This window comes from Prinia subflava, chromosome 8 (assembly GCF_021018805.1).
Source record: "Prinia subflava isolate CZ2003 ecotype Zambia chromosome 8, Cam_Psub_1.2, whole genome shotgun sequence".
NCBI lineage: Eukaryota > Metazoa > Chordata > Aves > Passeriformes > Cisticolidae > Prinia > Prinia subflava.
The window spans coordinates 31645992-31669876 of NC_086254.1; positions in this window are offsets into that span (position 1 = coordinate 31645992).

A 23885-nucleotide genomic window follows, 5' to 3' on the forward strand; every position below is an offset into this window, starting at 1 on the left:
CAATTTTTGCTTCAGCAATTCATAGTCTGAACAACCCCTGCCTTTTGTCTACACCAGTAAAAGCAATTTTTACAGGCAAAAATTCTAGGAAATTTGAATTGTTTTTAGATATTGTCCCTTACATGTTCCATACATTGATTAATTCTTCCCTTTTTTGGAGTTTGATTGTGAATTCACCTTACGTGTAAAGCTGATGGAGGAATCTTGTCAACAATGGGCTTTCCTTCTCTTTTGAAACATTAGCAAGTTTTTTAACGGCTTATTGTATTTTCCCTTTTATTCCCTGGAACACTATTAAATTTTCTGATGCTAGCACCCAAGCACTTAGGGCTGCACACAGAAGAGCCCATGTCCTAACCGTGACCCATTTCTCCTCCTGGAAGACAGTTTTGGCAGGTTACCTTAAAGTAACAAGCTGCTTTCACCAAAGGACCTGGTGACAAAGGAAATTAGTACCTCTGAAAGGCTAGGGCAAAACAAATACTTACAAAAGACAACAAAAACTTAATAAACAAACCAGCCAGGTAGTGCAGTTGCCCATTACAGGACTGCAGAAGTGACTAGTTTTAAACAAACAATCCCTCTCTTCACATCTTCTTAATTCTTCCAATCTTTGAGGTATTTGCAGTAATTTTCTGATTGTCCTAAGAGTTTTAGCTCCACAAGAGCCGAAGGAAAAGAAGCTTGAAGCTGAAAAGCATTTCTAGCTCACACTCCAAGAACAAGATCTGTGTTCCAAGTGCCTCTGCATTTTCTTCCCATGCTGGAGAAGGCAGATATGCTTCTGCTCTGGTACTGCAAGGGTAGCCTGGAGCATCTTTGCTCTGCACTGAAGTTTCTCTGAAGAAACCATTTGGAGGTCTGTGCCCCAATCCTCAGCACTGAAAACACCACCTCGGGGTGCCCAAGTCACACCAACAGCTCTGGAGGCTCTGGCATTGCCAGCAGCCTCTCAGCTGCTTTGCTTTGTCTGAAGCTCCTTCCCTTCCCCTCTCAGCAGGATGCTCAGGGATCAGCCTGTGCAGAGCTGTGGTTTGCTGACAGCTGCACTGGGAATTTCCTTGCTTGCAGCTTTGGGCAGCTCTTTGCAGAAGTTAACAGCACGTGGCTGCTGCAGCAGCCAGCAGCCCCTGCAGTGCCTCTCTTGGAGCATCTCTCCCCCATCCCTGCCCTCTGGATGTCAAGCCTCAGGGTGAGCTGCTTGAACAAACCTTGGGCCTCTTGCTGCTGCCTGCCACAGTCACAGCACACACCAGGCAGTGCTGCACAGCCCAGCTTCCCCTGCACAGCGAGCAGGGCAGGGCAGGAGGTGTTCCAGCCAGGAAAGGGAAGGGAACAGGCTGTGGGGTCTGGGCAGAGGGAGGTGGGTCCAACCCCTGTTCTTTCCAGCTGCAGCTCTTTGAATATCAGGCTAGTAAGTAGTTCCAGGAATGTTCCCTTCAAGAAATGCACCCCAGCCTTGTTCTGTGCATTGAGAGGTGCTCTCAGGGGAAGGGGGCTCCATTCCTGGGAGTGCCTTTCCCCTACAGTTCCTGCTGTGTCAAGCTGAGCTGGCATAACCTGACCCAAGCAGGTAACACCGCTGCACACCACGTACCATGACACACATCTCAGAATGGTCTCTGCTGGACTGAGCCCTGGTGATCCCTGCTGTGATACCCCCTCCTAGCATCCTCTCCTGACTGAGCACAAAGCCTCATGCCTCATCTGTTTTGACTGGGGAGCCAAACTGCAAGGCCAGCACTGACGCAACAGTCCTGCCATTGTCCAGACACCCGCGCTCTCTCTTCCCTCTCTCCCCAAATGGCTCCTCCTTCCCACTCCCCTGCCCACACTGGCCCTGTTGTTCTTTACATGTGCACCCTGAGGATCTCCATCCTGCCTGTTCAGTGATTAACTCCTGGAGCTGCACTTGTTGGAGCTGGGAGTTACCCCTGTCCTGTAGTAAATGACCAGGAGGCGAGGGAAACGCTTTTAGCTATCAGCTTAAGAGAGCTGCTCATCTCTCAAGACTGGATAAAATGTTGTCTATTCAAAACCAGAAAACCAATGGATACTACCCTAAGATTAAGAAGATCCCAGGAATCAAACTCAGCTCTGGAAAAAAAGCCCTGTTGTGGTCATTCAAAACTCCAGTTTGTGGGGCAAACAGCACCTACACTGAGCATCACACCTTGGAACACGCCCCATGGTCTGAAAATCAATTCCCAGCACAGGGAAGCTAAGTGGCAATTTCTACTGGTGTTGCTTTGCCAAATTTCTGGCAAGGACAGGCTCTTGCCACTGGCAAGTGTGTTGCACTGCCAGCAAAATTTATTCATAGTGGTGGGGTTGAATGGGGGCTTGAGCAGCCCCCCAGCATCCCTGTGCCATGGGGTCTGCCCTGCAGCTCCCCAGCAGTAACCTCAGCTCAGGGGCCTCAGATAGCTTCTCCCAGGCACAAATCATCCCCTGACGCTTCATGCCCTCTCCGCAACCTCAGGATTTTGTTCCAGACCTGGGGAACAGTGAAAAGCAATCGAACAAACATTTCAGAGTCAGAAAAGGTGTCTGCAGTGGATGTAAATTTGCAGAGTTGCTGGAGCTCTTGCTTCATAAGAACCAGCTCACCCATCTTCAGCTGAATCACTCTCCCACTCCTATCCCTGATAATCTACAGCTCTTGCTTCTCCAAGCCTTCAGAGAAAAGAGTTAGACAAGACTTCAGATTTGTGCCTAGAGATAATCTCCAGGAACGTTTTTTTAATCCCTAGAGCACTTTGCAAAACACCATGAGTGTTGTACTGTGATTACATTGGAGGCACTGGAATGAGAGGGTGAGGAGGTTTGGCTACCTGGAAAAGTTTAAATATTATTTCAGTCTGGTATTAAGGCAGCTCTGGTGAAGCCAGTGCACCCACAGGGCACAGAGCACTGGCACAACACAGGAACAATTTCAGTTCTAGGGCAGAACTGCTTCTTCAGCCAGGGCTCTGCTGCAGGGAGTTCAACATCCTGCCAGGGGCCCCTGTTATCCACTAGGGGCTGTTTCTGGAGATACCACAAACCATACAGGGAAACACACCAAAACCAGCCCACAGAGTGTCCCTGCCTTCTGTGCAAGAGGCCAAAACCAGACCTGAGGGATGGGGAGGAGCCAACCCCCTCCCCAGTAAAGACCTTTGCCAGCTCAATTGCCTTGTGCTCATCTCCTTTATATCCCAGTGCCTGCCCCCGACAGCAGCTGCCCTGGGGAGCCTCCAGCAATGGGGCAGTGCAGGTGCCCTATTCCACTGTGCACAGGCCAGGGCACTGCTCCAGCCACGGGTCAGGGGGAGCTGCAGGGATCCTCTGCCTCTGGGAAAATAGATTCAGGCTAAAAGCAACTTCAAAAAACACATGCTTAACCTGAACTCTTATCTTTTATCCCTTTAAATATCCAAGCGGCCACTTTTGCAAGCCTGAAGCCTGGACTCCAGCTACATTTATTTCCCTCTTTCATCCCAGCTGCAGCTCCTCAGAATTTATCTCTATGGTTAACTTCCCCTTTCATAATATTAGCACAGTTGAAGCACTTGCCTTCCTGTTGCAGGCAGTGATTATATAGCAAATTAACCACAAGCTGTTCAGTCCAAGTCCAGCAGTTGGAAAGATGCTCCTCTGAGTAATGGTTTGTGTAGTTGATGCTTTCATCTGTAATTTGCATTTGTAATAAATGCAGGAATAAAAAATGGGGGCCATATTTTAAAGAATAGCCTGGCATGGCAGGGGCAGGCAGGCAAGCTAATGGGGAGGGAGAGCCCTCAGGGGTTTGAGGGCTGCATCCCAGGGCACCACATCCTCCTGCACAGGGAGGGGAAACACACACAGGCTTCTCCTGCACAGATCATGGGCTGCCTGCCCGGGCAGATTTTACACAAGAAGGAGGGGCACGAGAAATTACAGCAGTAGTGCTTGCATTGCTTGCACTAACAAAGCACCCAGCAGCTCGCAGCCCTGCAGAGAGGCTGCTTGCACTCCCCAGCCGTGCAGGCTCTGGCAGCCCAGCTGACATCCTGTGTGCCCTGTGACCTCCCTGCTCGTGGTGGGGGCACAGCACCCCCTCAGGCTCTGCTGAATAGCAGAGGAACCCCTGAGCCAGCTTTGCCAGCTCCAGCCTGTGGGAAGGGCATCACTTCATGGGAATGAAGCTCAGCTGGGACAAGCTGACCCCACCAAGGAACAAACCCCTCAAGCTGCAGGCTGATCACTGCATTGCCCTGACAAGGCTGCCCAGCAGAGCTGCCACCTCATCACACACCCAGGGACACTCAAACACAGTGACATCTAACCAGAGGCAAGCTGAGTATACAGCTAAAACACCATGGGCCAGTGGTGATGCCTGGAAACAGGAAAGCTGCACCACAGTCCTGGCAAAGGGGCAGAACTGGGAGGAGGAATCTCCTGAGTGTTTTGCTGACCCACCAAGGTGCCACATCACTTGTGAAGGCCCTGGAAAGGCATTTGGAGGAGAAAGACTCTTCTGTGACAGCACTGATCCTGTCTTTGCCTCCTGCCTGCCTCCTCAGTTACTGTTTATCATTCATTTGATCCCAGTTTCTCAAGTGTAAACCAGGTCACAGTTCCTGTCCAGCCCTGAGAAGCTCACCAGGACATGAATGAACACCTGGTGATTGCTGCCATCACAGCAGCCACACAGCCTTAGGCAGCCCCATCCCCTCATCCCTCCCAGAGCTTTAGAGAGCATCTGCCCTCTCCCAGGTTACCCCAAACATCGGGGCTCAGCCTGCACACTGTGCCTGGGTGCTCCCTGCCTGTATTTACCACTCACCTGCCCAGGGAACTCTGCTCTGCCAGCTGGGGAGGGGTCCCTGAGGGGTGACCGTGGTCACAGCATCACACTGACACCTCCTGGGAGATGCTCCTGCTCTCCTCCCTCACACATCCCAGGTTTTGTGGCACAGACCCACAGTCCCTGGAGAGAACAGCAGGCAGCAGCTCTCACTCTCCTCCCCAGGCAGCAGCAGACAGGCAGCCACAGGCAGATTCCCATCCCCAGGCGTGCTCAGCCCAGGCAGGTGAATGCACACAGCATTCCAGGGGACTGTGCCCACTGCCCAGGATGTGCCACTCCTGCTCATTTGCTCAGGTGCCCCAAGAGAAGTATCTCTGCTTCCTAGAGAGGACACCAGAGTGAAGGCAAGGTGGCTGCCTGCGACCACAAAGAAAGCTCTATGTTTAATTAAATAAGAAGGACACAGCAGAAGAGCCAGTTCCTTAATAAGATTTGGTAATATAATTATTTGCCACAATTAGGAACCAACTGAAAATGTTCCTTGCTAACACTTTGGAGGAGCCCAGCATTTCAAAGCTGACTTGTCTGATGCCAGGGGCCAATGTTATCTCTGAGCACATTTTTCAGCACTTTACTGAATAATAACTGTAGTTATTGCTTGAAAATCACACACAAGTGCTGTGGAGCTACTGAAAATATATATCAGCCTTCCTAGATGGGCAACCCCAGACCCAGGGTTTAAGCCTTCCTTGTAAAACAAGATTCTCACAGTAATGCTGAAGTTCAGCCAGCACTGGCACAGGCTCTGCCCTCTGCCCACACCCAGCTGCAACAGGGCAGTTTGCAATGCTGAAACAGCTCATCTTTCTGACCCCCTCCATAGGAAAACACACCAATCCCCAGGTTCAAAGGGTCCTACAGCTTTTAAAGACTTCCATCTGTGTTGGGACAGGCAGAGAAGCTGCAGGAAATCAAGAGCAAAGCAGGTATTTGTGGGCAGGTAGGAGGCACAGCCTCCTGTGCTGGGAAAGAGAAGCTCTTCATTGCTCAGTTCTCCAGCAAGCTATCACAGATAACACTCCTTCCTCCTGCTCTGCAGCTCTCAGGGCCTCGTGCTGGGGAGCTCCTGCTTTGCCTCAAGAGCCAGAGAGCAGTGACCAGCAAAGAGGTACCTGGGCAGAGGGACAGGAGGGACACGAGAGGGAAACTGTCCTGGGAGGCCTCTGGGGGCACCCCTAAAAGAATAAAGGTGAGAGATGGATGAACAGCATATGCACAAGAGGGAAGTTACACACATTGCACAGAGGGGAGAGGGGGGAAAAAAGAAGATTGAATCTTCCTGGAGACCAGTGAGATTCTATAAACATAATCAAAATGTAATAGAAACTTTTTGGAAATGCTGTTAGAAGGAGAAAGCATCAATCTTCATGGAACTCCACTCAACAGGCTTTCTCCAGCTAATCAATCACGGTCAGGACATGGGCCGTCCCATCTGTCTGTGCAAGGGACCAGGAGGAGATTGCTAAGTGCCTGGGCTGGAGCTACCAGCTCAGTACCAGGCAATTCATCATGCAGGAAGGGAAGGGGGGAGAAGGCAGAGAAGGAAAATAATGTATAACACTAATAAAGTTTCTCCCCCCTCCTTCATTCCCAACCAATTTTTAGTGAAGGGCCCAATCCCAAGGGGTTGTCAGTGGGGAGGGGGAGATGCACTGGGGAGGGCTCTGGGTGCAAGATGCACTCCAGTGAACAGAGACAAAGCCATCCTCTGCACAGCAGCCCTGGGCACAGCCCACGCTGCCACCCTGCCTGTTGGCAGCTGCACAGGAGCTGCTCTGCACCCAGCAGGGCTGGTGTCCCTGCCCCGGGAGCTGGGGAGGACACCACAGGGACAGCAGGGCTGGGGACACGCAGAGGAGAGCCCAGGGCAGCCTGAGCTGCTGGTGCTGGGAGAAGATGCCAAGGCTCTGCATGCAGGCAGTGTGTATCTCCCCCTAAATGTGCCATAGCATTTGTGAGGGCACCTGAAAACAGAAAAAAGAGGAGGTGAAGGACTTGCAGCCTGTCCCACCTGCAGCAGAGGGGTTTTCATGTCACAGCAACATGTACATGGGTGGGGACTAACACTGCTCACAGGAGTCCTGCTCTTCACTCAGATCCCTGCTGGCTTTCAGCTGCTGTCCCAGTCCCTTCCCTGGCTGCTCACCAGCTCCTTGGAGCTCACTGCCCCATCCAGAGGATGCTGGCAGCCAGGAGCTCGTCCTTACACCAAGGGCTCTGATCCACCTGTGCACCAACAGGCACTGCCTCCCCTGCTGCACACACCCTGCAGTGTTACACCACTCCCTTCCTGTCCCCTCTCCTCCTTTTAAACCTTGAAGGTTTCTCCCTTCCACCAGGTTTTTTGAAGACAAAAAGCACGTGGCAGCATCCTTTGCCAGAGCCAGTGCTTAAATGTACCACTAAGAGATCCACATAGAGCCCAGGTTTGAAATATTCTGTGTTACTCCTCTCATCAGACCTCAGAGGACTTGACAAAACTCCCCTCACATTTACAAACAAGTAGCAAACCACCACAGGCTTTCCTCCAAGGACTCCTTTGGCATTGGTGCAGACTCCAGTCCAGCTCTCTGCCATTTCCAGTCCCTTAACACCTGAATTGTCCTGGCACACAGCTAAACACAGCACCCACCTCTGTATTAAGGCACTTTTCTTCCTCATTTTTATTGCACAAATATTCTTCCCACTAGCATTTTGGCCAACTTTTGGAGAAATTCTTGCATATTCAGCACCAGGTGAATGGGGAACCAGCAAAATGTGCTCCCATCAACTTCTTAGAATAAAAGGTCGTTTGAAATAGAAAACAAATAGAAATTTATGCCCTAAATATTTTTTTTTCTTGCTCTAAATTTAATCTAGTGAATTGCCTGGGCTCTACAGGTGAAATTCAGAGAGTGACAATAAGTAGATGAGAGATTTATTTTTTCAGAATATTTATTGTTCCAGAGCTATGATGATCCCACACCTTCCAGTAAATATCAAAATTCTTCTCTTCCTTCATGAATAAAAATAGATGCCACATGAACATGGAGCAACACAGGATTTTAGCCTCTACTGTAAGTGTAAATATGGTAACAAATAAAGTAGAACTACCTATTAAAGGATGTTGACACCTTGAAAGTGAAGTTGTTTCATGTTTAATTCTTACAGGCTGCTCTGTGACCAGTGACAGAAAGATTTAGTTTAACCAAAATACTGGATTTCTTGCTGGTGTCAGTCCCATCAGGTGACACTATTTGTCCTCTCCTGTCAAAGCTTGTTTCTCCCCTTTCAGCCCCTTATAATAAAAATGTCAGGCCAAAATTTTCCTGGGGTTTACCACTATGAGAAGACAGTGCAAAACTCTGCTGGGGCTACAGACACAGCAACAGAGAAATTATAAACAGCTCAAAACTTGAAGTTGCCTGAATCTTACTGATCTATCAGTTATTAGGAACTCAAAGCACTAACACATGGTTTGTAGCCACCTCACCTACTCCAATGTGTGCTTTTAAGCACAGATAACCAATTATTCTTGTAACCAGAGGTAATAATTTATTCACCCTGTACTGCCAGAGTCTGAACATGAGGCACAGCTCATCAAAAGCCAAGCTAAGGAGGCCTCCAGCCCATGAAGGATGCCCACTGTTCTTTACTGAATTCAGGGCACATTCCCCCCAGCTCTCACAGGGAAATGTTAGAAGAGCTGCCACCACCAGGTCCTGCACAAACACAAGGCAGGGATCATTGCCTGAGCCCTCTCTGAGGCACACAAGACCAGAGACTTCCTTCCCTGACTGCAAAAGCCAGGCACAATTCTCTGGTAAAGCAATCAGCTGGCATGGCCATGGCTCTGCTCAGGTGTCCTCCCCTTTTCCTCCTCTCAGGCAAGAGAGGGAATCTCCTGCCAGGGAAACCAGAGGGATCACACAGCCCTCAGGCCCCTTCAGAGGGCAGCATCCCTCAAACACTGCACCTCTCCTGGAGGTCTGCCCCTGCTCCATGGACTCTTTTATGTATCATCCCTATCCTTTGCTCACCTGGAAGGGGCAGGAGCCCTCCTGCCATCCAGGGAGAACTGGGAGCAGCTCTGGGGGCTGTGGGGTGTCTGCAGGAGCTCTCCCCACCCCAGGTGAGCACAGTTCCAGCCTGGCATGGCCAATTTATGTGGCAGCATTAGGGACAGGTTTCCTGCACAAAACCTCTTCTTGAGTTGATCTGTCCTTTTCTCAAACCTTAACTCCCTCCCTAATTACCTTGAGTGTAAATGACCTCTGGTGTAAGGTTTATTGTAATGATAATTGAGCTGTGGGTTTTTAATAACAACCTCCTGGATTTTCCACTTGATTTCCTGATTCGCTTTAGATTTCCAGGAACACGTGTAAGGGTCTGAGGCTTCACCAGGCTATTTGTATCAAGTCTGACCATGACCTTCACTGGTTTTCAGGCCAGAGTGTTTTCAATTGTTAGATGCCTCCAAGTTTTCAAGGGGTCTTAGGGATTTTGGCTGTGTGAATTGGCTCCCACATACTTGCTGTGGGATGGGTATAGCTGAATCCCACTGTCAAACACAGGCATTTTATTTTTCATCTCAACATGGGCAGCTAAAGTGCAGATCTCATCCTGGTGGAAGCAGGGAATGTCTCCAAACAGCGACATGAAATAACAGGGAAGGAGCTCAGTATTGAGAGTCAGGCAAATTATTGCCTCAGAGAAAGCTGGGAGAAGAAAATGCATTCTGTAAACTGCTGGAAGAATTCAAGTAGTCAAAGCAGTGGAGAGAGAGGGGATCTCCAGGCCATGGTGGACTTGGGTGCAGAAGGAAACTTTCAAGGCAAGAGGGGGAGATGCACTGTTCAGCCCAGTCCCAGCCATATCCATGCAGGTGAAAACTTGTCTTGTTCCTTCAAGAACATAAACAGCAAACAAAATCCCATTTTAAAGATTATTCTTAATCCTAAAGATTATTCAGTTTAAGTGGGAGGTTGTGTTTTTACATTATTGCTAATAAAGCATACCAATAATTAATAAATGTTAACTAGTCCCCAGGGCTTTCCTTTTTTCACATGTTTATTTTTGTGTTATAAATTACATCCATTTTCCACAACTCACTAAGCTGGTGGATGAGGAAAAGAATCCAAAAGAAGAGCCATAATCCTCAAGGGGAAGAGCAAGCTGTTGTTCCAATCAAGATGTATCCTGACAAGTCAAGTTGTTGAAACCCATTAATTAGCACTTTTGGAAACAGTTGCAAAGTTAATTATTCTTCTCTGAGATGAAAGAAAGCTAATTTCTGGCATTTGCTTTGACAGTGACACGCGCTAACATTTTTAGAGCTGACATCCCTCAAGATAAATGATGCTCTGAAGTGCGCGTGCAAACATTTTGACTGGGAGCTACTGTGGCGAGCTGATGGCACTGGCACCTCTTACTGCAAATATTTTGCATCTGTTGGGCTTGTGATCAAAGTTTGGAGGCTGAGAGGAGGGTGGGGAAACTTTTCAAGCTTATAGAGGGTGTGGGTGACTGGCTTTGAATGGGAGGCAATAACATTGTGCAGGCAACACAAGCTATTCTATTTAGATAATTCCAATAGGGGATGTAAACCTTTCTGGCTAATTGCTGAGGAAAAGAAATCCATTTTGATGTCATTGGAATTGCCCTGCTGAAGGATCATCTTCTCCTCATGGGTTGGTAGCAGCAGCAGGTGAAACAGAAGGTCTCCAAAATGAAGTTCTGTCTTGGTATGATCAGGTGTCAGCATCAGCTCATGTATATTTGAAAAGGTGAGATTTAGGATGTGGAAACTCAGTAAAACTCTTCTGCCAAACCCCAGTGTCCTCACTGGGAAGAACATTGGTGTGGTTTGGGATTTAGTCCCAAAAGCCCTCTTGTAATTTTGGAAGCTGCTTTGATCACATTCTACATGTGCAAGGACAGTGAGGGGAAGGGTTTATCTGTAAATATAAGTTATTTAAGCCTCCTCTTAAGAATGCATTTCAATCCAGGTTGAACCTCTGTAATAAAATTTAAATATATGTCTGAACCCTTGCCTTCCTCTTGCAATTTTTAGGGTGTTACAGATCCTCCTTTTTTCACTTCAGGTCTTTGCATCACTGGCATGACTCTGTGATGGATCCAGGTTGAATTCTTGGATCCTGGTTCATCAGTTTCTGTCCTCATCCCTGGACGTGTGAGGGGTCAGTGTCAGATGGGTGAGGACAATGAAACACAGGCACTGCTTTGCACAGAAGCTGCACTGCCAGGAGAACACATGAACCAGAGCTGCTCTTTGGGGAATCCCAGGCTGACAAGCAGGACAGCTGAATACCTGATCTGAGAAGGCCAAAATCTGCAAAGACCCTGCTCCTCTGAGCCATCCATGCCTGCTTTGGGGGCTGGCCTGGCAGGGCGGGATGCTCTCTGCTCCATCCCCTCCTGTGTGCTCAGCTCAAAGCACTTCAGAGCAACCCTCCTCTAGCAGACAACCCTCAATAAATTCTCAGCCCAATGTATCATCTGGGGGCCAAACATCACTTTAGCAACCTGTTGTTTCTTTGATAAGATTCTTCAGAAATAATAAGTGCAGGCAGGTACATGAAGAGAGGAAATTGGTGGTAGAAGAAGTATTTCATTTGCTTTTCAGTCAGCATGTGGGGGAAAATATTGAGCTGGGAAGGTGATCTAAAGGACTCCTTAGTTGATATGCAACTCACACAGAGCAGGGCAATCAGGAATGTGGAAACACCGGGTTCAGAGGGCTCCATCCAGTGTGGGAGGCAAACACTACCTTTTCCCTCAGGGAGCCAAAAAATGACGTGTGCTAGCGAGTCCCTGCAGACAGGCTCACCATGCCGAGGCTGTTCAGTAAGGACAAGACTGGAGAAAACAGAAAATAAATGAATTAAATGAAGAGCTTGCCCGGGAGCAGCTCTCAGCGTTGTGAGGAGCAGGGAGGTGGCAGTCCTGAGCTGAGGCTCACATCCACCCGCTGCTCTTTGCATATTCCTCCGTGGTACAGAACACTTAGTGCTGCACAAATTGCAGGGATTATTTTCTCTTAACTGCTAATGGATTTAGAGACTGTAACTGGGGGTAGTGCTCGGTAATTTAGTGCCCGAGGGGAAGGTACCTGTATGGGAGATGAACTTTTTCTGTGGGCACACACAGCTGTGGCAAGAACACAGGTAAAAGGGGAGATCACTCAGCAGTTCCCCACTTTTCTGTGCTGTGGAAGGTTTAAGATCTTTGGGACATTTTTCAGTCAATGTAAGCAAGGAGATATTTTTTTCATTTATCAATAAATCATTCATATTCTATCTCCTTTTGCAACATTTGTGATAATACCAGGGTTCACCTAACAGCTATAGAAGAAAAGACTTCACTCTATATAGCATGGAAAAATCAAAGATTAAAACAATTTGCTAATTAAGGCTGGTGCTGTGCTGAGTTATGTCTTGAAATTATAACTTTTAAACCCCCTGCCTGATAATTTTCCCCATTTATTTCAGTCTGATTTCAATCAGGATATTTATCAGCCTTGCATTAGGGCACTAGCAGTTGATTTATTTAGCAATGCATATATTTATTTACATTTTAGCTTCCAAGTGAGTCATTCTTCTGACTTTGCTGTCAAAGGTTAAACAGTTTGATCCGTCCTGGGGCAGACATGAAATGTGGAATAAACAAGTACAGGGAAAGTGCAGGCCATGAAAGGCAGGATTAACTCTGTGTTTACACCCCTAGCAGGCAACACTCACTCTGTGTTGCAAAACCAGTCTGTACTGTAACACAATTTTTGTACCCCCAGATAAGCAAATTACGTATTGTAATTCTTGTGGCAGAGTGAGAAAAGAAAATATGTGTGAAATTTGAGTGGAAAACCAAAGGTGGGAGAAGGAAATAGTGGTTGGAAATCCTTGGGAATGTGAAGTGGGGTCCAGAATACTGAAACAAAATAAATCCACTTTCAGATACATTGTGACTATTTATTTTCTCAGGCCTCTGAAGTCCATGCCCCGGTGTGTGGAGAGCATTCTTGGGATTTCTTCCCAGGTTTTGGGCAGTGGGGAGCTGTGCTGGGCCGGGTGCTGACAGGCAGCACGTGTCCAGCTCCATCCCTGCACGGCGCAGCAGCACCGGGAGCACCCAGCACAGGGACACCTCCTGCTCACACCAACACATTCCAGCCTGCTGCTCGGCTCCTTGCTGTCCCCTCCCCGGGCAAGATGCAGCAGGGACCTTGTTGAAAAGGTGACAGAGCCCATTTAAGATTCGCTGTTAAAGTGGGGCAGCTGGAGAGGCACAAACACCTGAGTGCAATGTGGGGAGGGGGCTCCACGCGTCCCTGCTCACTCAGGGATCCTCCTCTCTCCTCAAATGACAAAACAGTGAGGGGCAGCAGACGTCCAAGGACCACAGGGACATTGTAGGACCATGTTCCCATCATTTCTCCTCCATTTGGTGCTCCTGGATGTGTCTGTGTGTTTATGGTGGGGGATAGCAGAGGGCAAAGGTGTGATCAAAGTTCTGAGGCTCAACTCTGCTGAACAGCTTGAAGCCAGGCCAGATGAACTTGATAATCTTAGAGTTCTTTTCCAACCTTAATGATTCTGTGATAGCCCTACTGTCCCCAAATCTGAGCTTGGTGACAACCTGTCTCCTACAGATTTTGGCTGCAAACTGAAGGTTTGGGGAAGTGGATGGGGGCTCTCCAGAAGAGAAGTGGAAATCAAACTGGAGCTGTGCAGGCAGGAATGGAGAGTGAGGCTCCTGAGCTCCTGCCTGGCACAGCTATATCATGGTGATTATGGTTCCCTTTGGGAATACATCAAGGTCTATTTATCAATGTTTGCTGAGCACTTTGTGATCCTTGAACAAGGTGTTCTGAGGCCTGTGATAAATGGCCTTCCTCATGCTGGGATGTGGTCTCAAACACATTCCTGTTCTGAAGTTCTAGAAATAAGCCTCAATGTTCTGTTAATTTGGAATAGAGTTTTTATTTTATATATGCATGTGTTCCTCAATATACTTGCAATAATTAACTATTAGCTAACGTGTATCTTTTTTTCTATCCAATTTCTTTCTAATTAACATAGATAAAGGATTGTATTCCTTATTAATGCAGATGGTTACTTATTTCTACTTGTATAATTACAGCCATGTCCTGGCTTTGATCTGGATCCTGCTCTGTGGGATAAAAGGTAAGGAGGTAAAGCACAGAGAAACACAAGTCCCTCTCACTGACCTCCCATGCACAGAATTCAGTGCTTTGGAGTGATAGTTTTTCTGTTAAAATCACCTTATTGGGGTGTGTGTGACTGAGCAGAATCTGTCCTTATTGCTGAATCACAGAATGATTTGGATTGGGAGGGACTTTAAAGCTCGTCTGGTTTTAATTCCTTGCCATGGACAGGGACACCTTCCACCAGCCCAGACATGGTGACTGCAGCCCATCCTCTCTGGTTGTTGGGGATGTTGAAACCAGCCTTCATGTGCCAAGAAAATGAGGATTCCTTGGGCCTGGCCCCTCCAGGTGTTTATCAGCCCATCTGGGCACGTACAAGGATCAAGTCTTGCCCAGAAGGGATTGCAAATTATTTTCTGTGGAAGGCTGTTTCAATTCCTTCAGGAGCCCAGTCACTTCTCCATGTTGGGGCATGAGCCCAGCTGCAGAGGTGAGCTCTAGATGCTGATGGGGGCAGCCAGGCAGCTCCCTCCCTCAGGTCCTGCTCCCTCCCTCAGATCCTGCTCCCTCCCTCAGACCCTGCTCCCTCCCTCAGGTCCTGCTCCCTCCCTCAGGTCCTGCTCCCTCCCTCAGGTCCTGCTCCCTCCCTCAGACCCTTCTCCCTCCCTCAGATCCTGCTCCCTCCCTCAGGTCCTGCTCCCTCCCTCAGACCCTTCTCCCTCCCTCAGATCCTGCTCCCTCCCTCAGGTCCTGCTCCCTCCCTCAGATCCTGCTCCCTCCCTCAGGTCCTGCTCCCTCCCTCAGACCCTTCTCCCTCCCTCAGATCCTGCTCCCTCCCTCAGGTCCTGCTCCCTCCCTCAGGTCCTGCTCCCTCCCTCAGGTCCTGCTCCCTCTCTCAGGTCCTGCTCCCTCCCTCAGACCCTGCTCCCTCCCTCAGACCCTGCTCCCTCCCTCAGACCCTGCTCCCTCCCTCAGGTCCTGCTCCCTCCCTCAGGTCCTTCTCCCTCCCTCAGATCCACAGGGAGGAGCAAGGGGGGCAGTGGCCACAATTGGCAGCAGATGAAAAAATTCCAAATGAGCAAAATCACCCAAGGAGTCTGGAGTGGCCACATGCATGATACTGGGCTGGGAACCTGAGAGCAGCATCAACAGGGACTGATTTCAGCAGACACAATGGATGCACCGAGGTGTAAATCAGGAATGAGCTCCCCAGTATGAAGGGGAAATCAGTGGCCACCACTGGAACTGATGTGCTGAGGGACGGACGCCCCTCGCTCTTGGTCCTCTCCTTAAAGATCAGTTTGCATTATATTGCAACTCCTTTCACAAGGGAAAAAAGAAAAGGCCTCCCTGATTTTCTTGAAGGGACTCAGAGATAAAGACTGATCACATTACGCAGTAATTGGACCTTCATATCTATAATTGCATTGATTTCTCCTAAGTTTCAGGCATTGACTCTGGTGAGCGAGAGAGCATTGCAGCAGGGCACGGCTGCCAAGAATCCTCCTGCATTTGGGAGGTGTCAGGCTGGGAGGCTCACCATACTTTGGTAACTGGCATTGCAAATTGCTTTATGAACAGTTTAATGCATTTAAGAGGGTAATAATTTCAGATCCTACCACACAATTTGTTGCAGTGGTGCAGAAGCATATCTAAAAACTTCCAGGGTGAAGGGAGGCAGGGGAAGGAGGGGAAAGAAGAAAGGAAAGCAGAGGGAGGGAGGCATTGCAAGGGGGTGGAAAACCTAATTGTTTTAATCATGCTTGATATTACACTGTGAAATTATAATTAACTTAAGAAGTCAGTCAAAACCAGTTAATAACTGTAGTGCAACGTGGCTGATTTGAAGTGCTACATGGAGGGGAGAGGAGCTGAGGGCAGCAGAGCTGCTGGGCTTGACCCTTGCAAGCTGAAGCAGTGCAAGGGCCCCCCAGGCAGCTCTGCAGAGGCAGGGACCAGCACACACAGCATCAGCAGGGCTGGTAGCACCAGTGCTCAGCCCCTCCAACACTCCTGATGGTGGACTGGGAAACACTCTCCAAAGGAGGATCATCAGCAAGCTTTCCAGCACATGGATAGGAGAAACTGAGGCACTGAGAGAGAAAATGATTTATGACATGTCAGCAGGCCATTTTCAGAGCCAGGGAGAGAGAGGGCAGCTGACAGGAGGAAGGATCAGGCCTGACTTTCAGCCTGTGCTGATATGGTACTTAAGCAGGAGCCTCTGGAGAGCACTCAGTTTGTTCTTTAAACATCCCTTTTCTTTTGCTCAATGGAGGGTAAATCTTTTCCAGTGACTCTGTTGCAGCCAGAAGAAATGCAGCCCTTAAAATGATTTGCACATATGGGAAAATCTCAATCTTCTTCAGCCATGCAGCTTTAATAAAAAATCTGGGAGTATAGGTAAGTGGAAACAGAGCAAGGGCTGTGCAGCCTTCCTTGCCTGTATACCATGTGTGTATAGGTGTGACAAGGGTTAATGAGTGGGATAACAAGAGTGCCCTGATGGTATTAATATCCCAAAATCCATGTATAGGTGTGGACAGTGCTGAACCCTACAGGAGGCTGGTAGTGATAAGGGCAGTGACACTGCAGCCAGCTACGAGGACAGCAGCAGAAATATTTGTCACTGGGAAGATGCAGCCAGGGAAGCTCTGTGTGTGTGCCAGACACTGCTGTCACTGGCTGCTGTGGCAGGGCAGCAGCACGGATATTTACAGTCTGCAGGATATATTGGGAGCACTGGGCGGTGGCCAGATATCAGCATGGACAGAAAACAGGAGAGAAAGGAATTAGAGTGTGGGAACAGGTCTGAAATCTCTCCTTGGGAGATGTGCATTGAATGGCTGCAGGTGATTTGTGGGGAGCTTTTGCCACGTAGTGCTGTGGAGGAGGGAGGGATGTGCTGGAGTGGGAGCAGCACTCCAAGTTTTGGGTATTTCCTGCAGCCAGGCTGGGTGAAGCACAGTACCCAGGGAGCTGAGTGTGCTGTGTCCCTGTCCCCTCAGACTGCGGCTTTGGCCAGGGATGGGCACAAGAGCAGCACAGCTGGGGACAGGACAGGGTCCTGCCAGGCCTGCTCCTCCAGCAAACTTACAGGGAGGGCATGAGGAGCTTGTGACCATAACATGTGCAAATATGGCACCAACACAAGCTCGTGGTGCTCTGGGTGGATGCTCAGATCAATTTTCTGCATATTGGGCTCCAGTGCCTCTCTTGGAGGTGCAGCTCTGAGGGACTTCAGTGACTGGCCAGGCTTGGTCCTCACCAGGCCCCTAAACCCATCTTTCCCTTTCATCTCAAACCCAAGAGCAGACAACCTGTTCTCAGGATTTTCTTGGTGACTGCCAGTCCATGCTCCCATCCATTCCCCTATGACCAGGGTACCTGGTTTAGGGGCTCCATGACCAGTCATGGGACCAGCCCCAGCAGGGAAGTCCTGCAGCAGGGCTGGGACACGGCCAAAACCAGGCAATTTTGGATGAAGCAGGGGCAATTCCATGGCCAAAGCATCTGGCCCTGATTTTACCAGCTGTGGCTCCTGCTCTGGGGCACCAGAGGAGTGAAAGCCCTCCCTGACAGGTGGGGAAAGGTCTTCAGACTGTGTTAAGAGCTGGGCAAGTTCTGTCTCCCTGGAGCATCTATGGCATGTTTGGCCTTGCTGCTCAACAGCTGGAGAGGGGTGAAGGGGATTGTTTTGTGTTATGTGTTAATTTTCACCTTTGGAAAATATTCCAAACGATAGCTAATCTATTAACTTGAAAATATCAACAACTGGGAACTTCCTTGAAGGACATCTGTCTGTCCACCTCCATCCTACAATTGCTTTGGTTAGGAGCTACTGGTAGAATGACCTGAGTGAAATCAAAAGCCCTAAAAACACTGAAGGGTTTCTTCCTCACCCCGTTTTCTTTTTTTTTTTTTTTAAATTTTATTCACCATCAGTATTTCTGTGACAACTCAGCCCCAGCAGCCCCAGGGGACAGGACAGAGAGACGAGGAGTGGAAGTGCCCTTTGACTAAGCGGGCATTAAATGTTGGCTAACAACCGAGAGACACCGTGAGACTGGAGAGGGGGGAAAGTTAAAAAGAAAGAAAGAAGAGCTTTTCAATATGAGCATTCATGTAGTTTTGACAGGAGCAATTTATCATGGCTATGAAAGGCGGCTCTGCCTCCAGTGCTGAAAGGCAGCCTGGTTAAAGTTTTACCTGCCCCTCTGAAAAGGGAGCGCAGCCGGGAGGGGACTGCTCCCTGCTCCGGTGATGCATCTCTCCGAGGGGCTGGGGGAGGGAAGGGAGGTGCTCCCCAAACAGCCTGTGCCCATCTGTTCTGCACAGAAAGAAACCCTGACAGGGAAGGGGGAGGGAGCGTGTGAGCCACCGGGCCGGGGGCTCCAGGATGCCCGAAAGTGTCGGGAATGCTGCCATGGATGGGAGCAGGGCTGGGAGCTGCCCCCGGGACAGGCTGAAAATCAGCACTGGGGATCTCAGCACCCACCCCTGGCTGTCCTAGAACTATGAAAATCCGTGGAGCAATGCTCCCAAGCTGGACAGAGAGGTGACCTGACACCCTGGGGTGGGTGGGCAGCAGTGGATGGAGGGAAGAGGGAAATGCACTGCTGGGGTGCAGGATGGAGTGAGAGGTGGTGTTGGCATCCCTAGAAATTGTTTGGAAGAAACAGAAGAGATTATGATAAGGAAAAAAAACCCAAAAAAACAAACATGAGAATATCCCCCAACAACATTCAGCTGAGATATTCTTTTGTCCCAGGGTTTGTCACGGGGAAAGGTGCTGGTTCTGCACCAGCTCACGGCAGGCAGGAGCCCAGGCTCCTGTGCAAGGGTTATTTTTTTACCATACTCCTGTGTGGATTGACAATTCCATGAAAAAAAGTTTTCTGCTGAGAATAATGCTCTATCTAAATTAAAGCATTTCACCACAAAGAGCAGATTTCATTGAAATTTTCAATGAAATGGTTAACAACTTCCACAGCCATGCTTTTTTTCCAATAACTAGCTGGTATTAGGCTAAATTGTACTGTATTTTCAATATTGTACGTGCTGAAATTGTGGTATTTAAGTGGCTGTATTTTACATTGTGTGAAAGAAGCCAAACCATATAATAGTAAAACCTTTTCTTCCAATCAAAAACTTCAGGATTTCCCATTCCCCCCCTTAATGAAGATTGGATGATATTTTGAAATCTCAGATGAGCAACCACATCTGACTTTTCCCTGCCTGTGCATCCATCAGCACTTGTCCCTGCTGAAGCATGAGTGGGACAATTTGTATTATTAAAAAGAGGAATGTGCTAAAATATTTCCCACGTCTCAGGACAAAATCCAGCAGTGCTGTTTCACCCGAACAAAATCCAGCCACCCCTGTTTGACAGCTGAACAATCCCCTGAGTGTGACACGGCACACTGAGTTGTCAGGGATGTGTAGCCACATACCAAAGAGCTGAACTCACCTATCTTCCACCATTTCAAATTTAAGCTTTTTTTAAAACCAGCAATCTGATTTCTCTCTGGACATAAGACAGGGAAAGAAGGAGATACTGCAAAAGAGACTTTCCTCCCCTCTGAAACGCAAGGTTTAAGGCATGGCTGAAGGCAGCTGAGAATTAAATTAATCTTATTTCTTACCCTCTGTATGTTTAAGTCCTGTCCAAAAGCTGTTGATCACTTTGAGACAGCTCAAAGAAACACAAGTTATTCTAAGAATTATTCTGAGAGCCACGGACAGTGACTGTGTAGAGCTGGAAGCAGAAGAGGCATTAAGTGTGCAGATATTCCCACCAGGCTTTTCATGTCATTAATGGGTGATCTTCCTACTCTGAAATAACATTTTTTCCCCCCTCACATTTCTTATTTCATTATCCCCAGTTCAATACACATCAGTGCAGGATGAGGGAAACTAGTTAGATATATCAGGAATTATTTAAATTAGGGAGAGATGTATGGGTAGTTAAATACTCGGTCTTCTATTCTACCCTAATTACATATCAAATTAAACTCAAATTATACCCAAAAATAGATGTAGGGAGGTAGTCCTGAAATGTCTAGGAGATATCAGTGGGAGAAAAGTGAAATGAAGCAGGTGTTGCAAGTAGATCTGAACTAATGCAATATGAAAACCGTGCAGGACCATCATTTTCCATTGTGTCCTGTTTATTACCAACATTTGCTTAAAATTTCTCTGCAAACAAGACCCGGTAATGAATGAGTGTTCTCTGGGCCTGGAGGAAGCAGTTTATTTTACTAATGCAAGAGAATTTTGCTCTTGATTTTAATGCTGTTGTGATGCTCATTTGTCTTTGTGACAACAAGAGTGTTCCAGTAATGGAGCAGGTTTGTCACACTGTCCAGCCAGGTGGGGTGGTGCCTTTGAACTGGAAAGAGCTCAGGCTGCTTCCATGGGAGTGAGAGTTTCTGTCATGGCAGTGCTGTAAATCTGCACTGTCCCTGGCACATCACATTGGTTAAGATAAGCTGTTGCTATGCCCATGTCCTGATTCACTTGGTAAAATGGTTTTCATACACTTGAGCTGCTTCCTAGAGGATTACAAGGCTGACTGAGCTCTGAAAAGTATTGCCCAGCCTGGGATTTCTTCTCTGGAATCCTCTTTAGGTGGTGGACAAAAGCAGAAGGTCTGCACAGCAGCACAGTGCTTGGTTTGGAGAGTGTCCAGAGCCCATGGCTGTACCCCCAGTCCCCAGAAGGGCTGAGTGTCCTCAGTGCTCTGGGAAAGGACAGCACTCTGCTCCTGCAAAAGATGTCACTGCAGCCAGCAGTTGTACCTGGCCCATGTCCTGGCTCTTTACCTGCAGGCTGAGCTCAGACACCCACCCACTTCTCAGCTGGAGAGATATTTCTGGCATCAGCCTTGGAAAAAGAAGCAGATGGTCCCTGGAACCAGGTGTCCATCCAGGAGAAATGAGCAGCAAAATCTGCATCATCGTTCTGTTACTTCTGTAAGAGGAAAAACCTTCTGCAACCTGAAATAAAAACCCAAACAACCCCCCAAACCTGCCAGCATATTTATGTCCTTTGCAGAGCTCAGTATCCAGCATCCCCACTGTTCTGATGTTAAGAATATCTCAGTGCTGGGGAGCAGTAACAGCAGGCCTGTGAGTGAGATGAGCAGGTTCTCACTTCCCATCTGAGGTGTCTCTCCCCATCAGCTGCTGCTGGAGAGACACATGAAAATATATCATAAACAGGGGGGTGGTCCCTACCTCTTTATAGCTTCTGGATCCAGCATCAGGAGGAAGTGGAGAGTGGCCCATAAATAACAGCTGCTCTTCACTTGGCTGAGGTTACAGCAAGCAGAGCTCAGCACAGGGTGGAACGTGTCACAGACACTTGTTTGCCACCCTGACAGAAGCACAAACTGGCTTCAGGGTAGAGCTCACATCTGGGGCCTGCAGAGCATTCCTCTGGAGCAGTAACAGATGCAGCATTGATTTTTAAACTGGACAAATGTTTGCTGAGAGCAGCAGAGGCAGGACTGACAATGTGGCACAGAGGACCTTTGATGCAGGACCTTTGGTGGTGCCTTCCAGGCTATTTTCTGTGACTCTGGGACTCTGTTCAGCTTGCATCTATTAATTAGGTTGAGTGCCAGGCTCTGAGGAATAGGTGGTGAGGGACCAAGCTAGTGAGGGCAGGGAAGCTGGCTGGGGAGCATCTCCAGCACTCCACTCACCATGGCAGATTGGAAAAGGTTTTTTTTTTTCCATGAAGAAGCCAAAATTCCATTTATGAAGCTATGTAGAGAGCAAGGCTCAAGTCTTCCAGGGCATCTGACTACCCGTGAGAATTATATCCAAAATAAAGGCAGCTGATTACTTAGATCTCAGAAATATTCAGGAAGCAGAGCTGATGTTAATATTACTGAGGCTGATTCAGAGCTGGAAGCTCATCTGGGCACCTTGGATCTTCCCGAATCTGTTTTTTCTTCACTTATGTAAGCACTCAGAGAGATCAGCCTATTTGGTGGTGGACCATGACCTACCTGACCTCCCTGGAAGCTCCCCAGGGAAGCCAGAGGGGAGGTCACAGTGAGCTGAAGTCCTCTGCCCCACATTGCCTCTGAAAAGAGAGCAGCAGAAAGGACTCAGATACTTAAAGCCATTTAGAAAACCCATGTTCTATTCCCAGCATCTCTTTCATGGGATAATTGCCACTAATCAGAAGTAAACATGCATACATATATTTATACATTCCTGTGCAAATTATATATTTACATGGAACTGACGGACTTAGACATCACCATTTTTCATGTCATTATGGAGCAACTCAGTTAGCAAATGCTAATAAATATTTGGCTTTTGCAAATGAAACATTTTTTTATGTGCTGCACCAACAGGCAGGGTAAGAAATGCCTGCTGGCAGGAAACATGCCCTGCCTTGGCTTTTTAATCTGGCTCCCACTGGGCTGCCTGGCTGGTGGGATATGCTGCGTGGGTGTAGGACAAGCAGCAGTGGTGTGATATCAATATTCTCATCAAAGCCAGATTTATTGGTGGTTCCAGTCTGCACTAACATGAAAAAGAGCACAGTGGCATGAACTTATTGATGGGCAGAGCAGCAGCCTTGGACAGTCTGGTGTATAGAAATATGACCCTGAAATTGGGCTGATCAGCTGTGTCACTCCTCTCTTGGTGGGGAGGTCAGAAACGAGCACAGTGAGGTCGTGTTTCACTCTGTGTTGCAGTCTTTTTGTTTGTTTATTTTGCACATGGCTCCTGCTCCATCTGCAGCAGCTTGTGGCTTGACATTTGAAATTCAACCTCTAAGTGGCAATGGCTGGGTTGGTTGGATACTTAGGTCACATATGACAGCCTTATTTTCTTGTTGGACACACTTGGCTCCTACAATTAGAGGCTTGCTTGCTCCACATAGTTCCATTTTTATTTTTAGCATTTACCAGTAAAATTTTAGGGTGAGAGCTCCAGCTTTTGTTGTGTTTATACAGTGCTCAGCAAAGGTTCTAGTATGGCTTGGACTAATTTTTTATGCTATAATTCTAAAAGGAAACAGCTAATATTCTGGTTCCTTGTATATTATTTTAAAATACCTGATTAAGAAGAAAATGGATCTGAATTCAGGTTATAGCAAATTTATTTAAAACATAAATTTTTAATAAAACCCCATTTTTTTTTCCTAATAGAAAATTTTTCTATCCCCTGCTATTTGTCCTTCTGCTGTGCCTGTCTCTCTCATGCTAAGCAGCAGCAGGAACTGGACGTGTACACCATGTCCTGACATGCCAGACCTGACTTTTCACACTGATGTCCCTTTGCACACCACAGAGGCACTGCTCCAGAGGGGAAGAAAAAAATCTATTTGCATCCAATCGACTGAGCTCTTTAAGTGCTGAAACTAGTAGACCAAATGAGTTTATTAGATTATCATTGCGGAAGTTAATAAAGAATTAATTTCTCTTCATGTGACATCCAAAGGCAGTTATTTCAGTGGCCTGTCCATTTACACAAAGCCAAGTATTTGTCAAGTGTCAAACTCAATTCCCATGACCCAGGCCTCCTCAATAATTCTGGATTAGGAATACCCTTAAATGACATTACAAAAATTTTATTCCAAGATGCATTGAGCTCCTGGGACTACTCAGGAATTTCAGGTTAGTGAAGGTTATGTAGTCAGCAAAAGCTTGTTGGATATAAGATCTGGAATGGAAGGATAGGGTGTGCAATGTTTTTGTGACAGTGGAAAAGCAGCATGAAAGAGAGAAGAAGCCAATTTCCAAAAGATCTTCTATTCTTTTTCTCTGCCCTGGAAATAATGCAAAGAGGGTTTATCTGCATTGCAAAGTAAGTGGCCAGTGTGATCTCCAGCACAGGAAATGCTGCAGTGCTGCTGCAG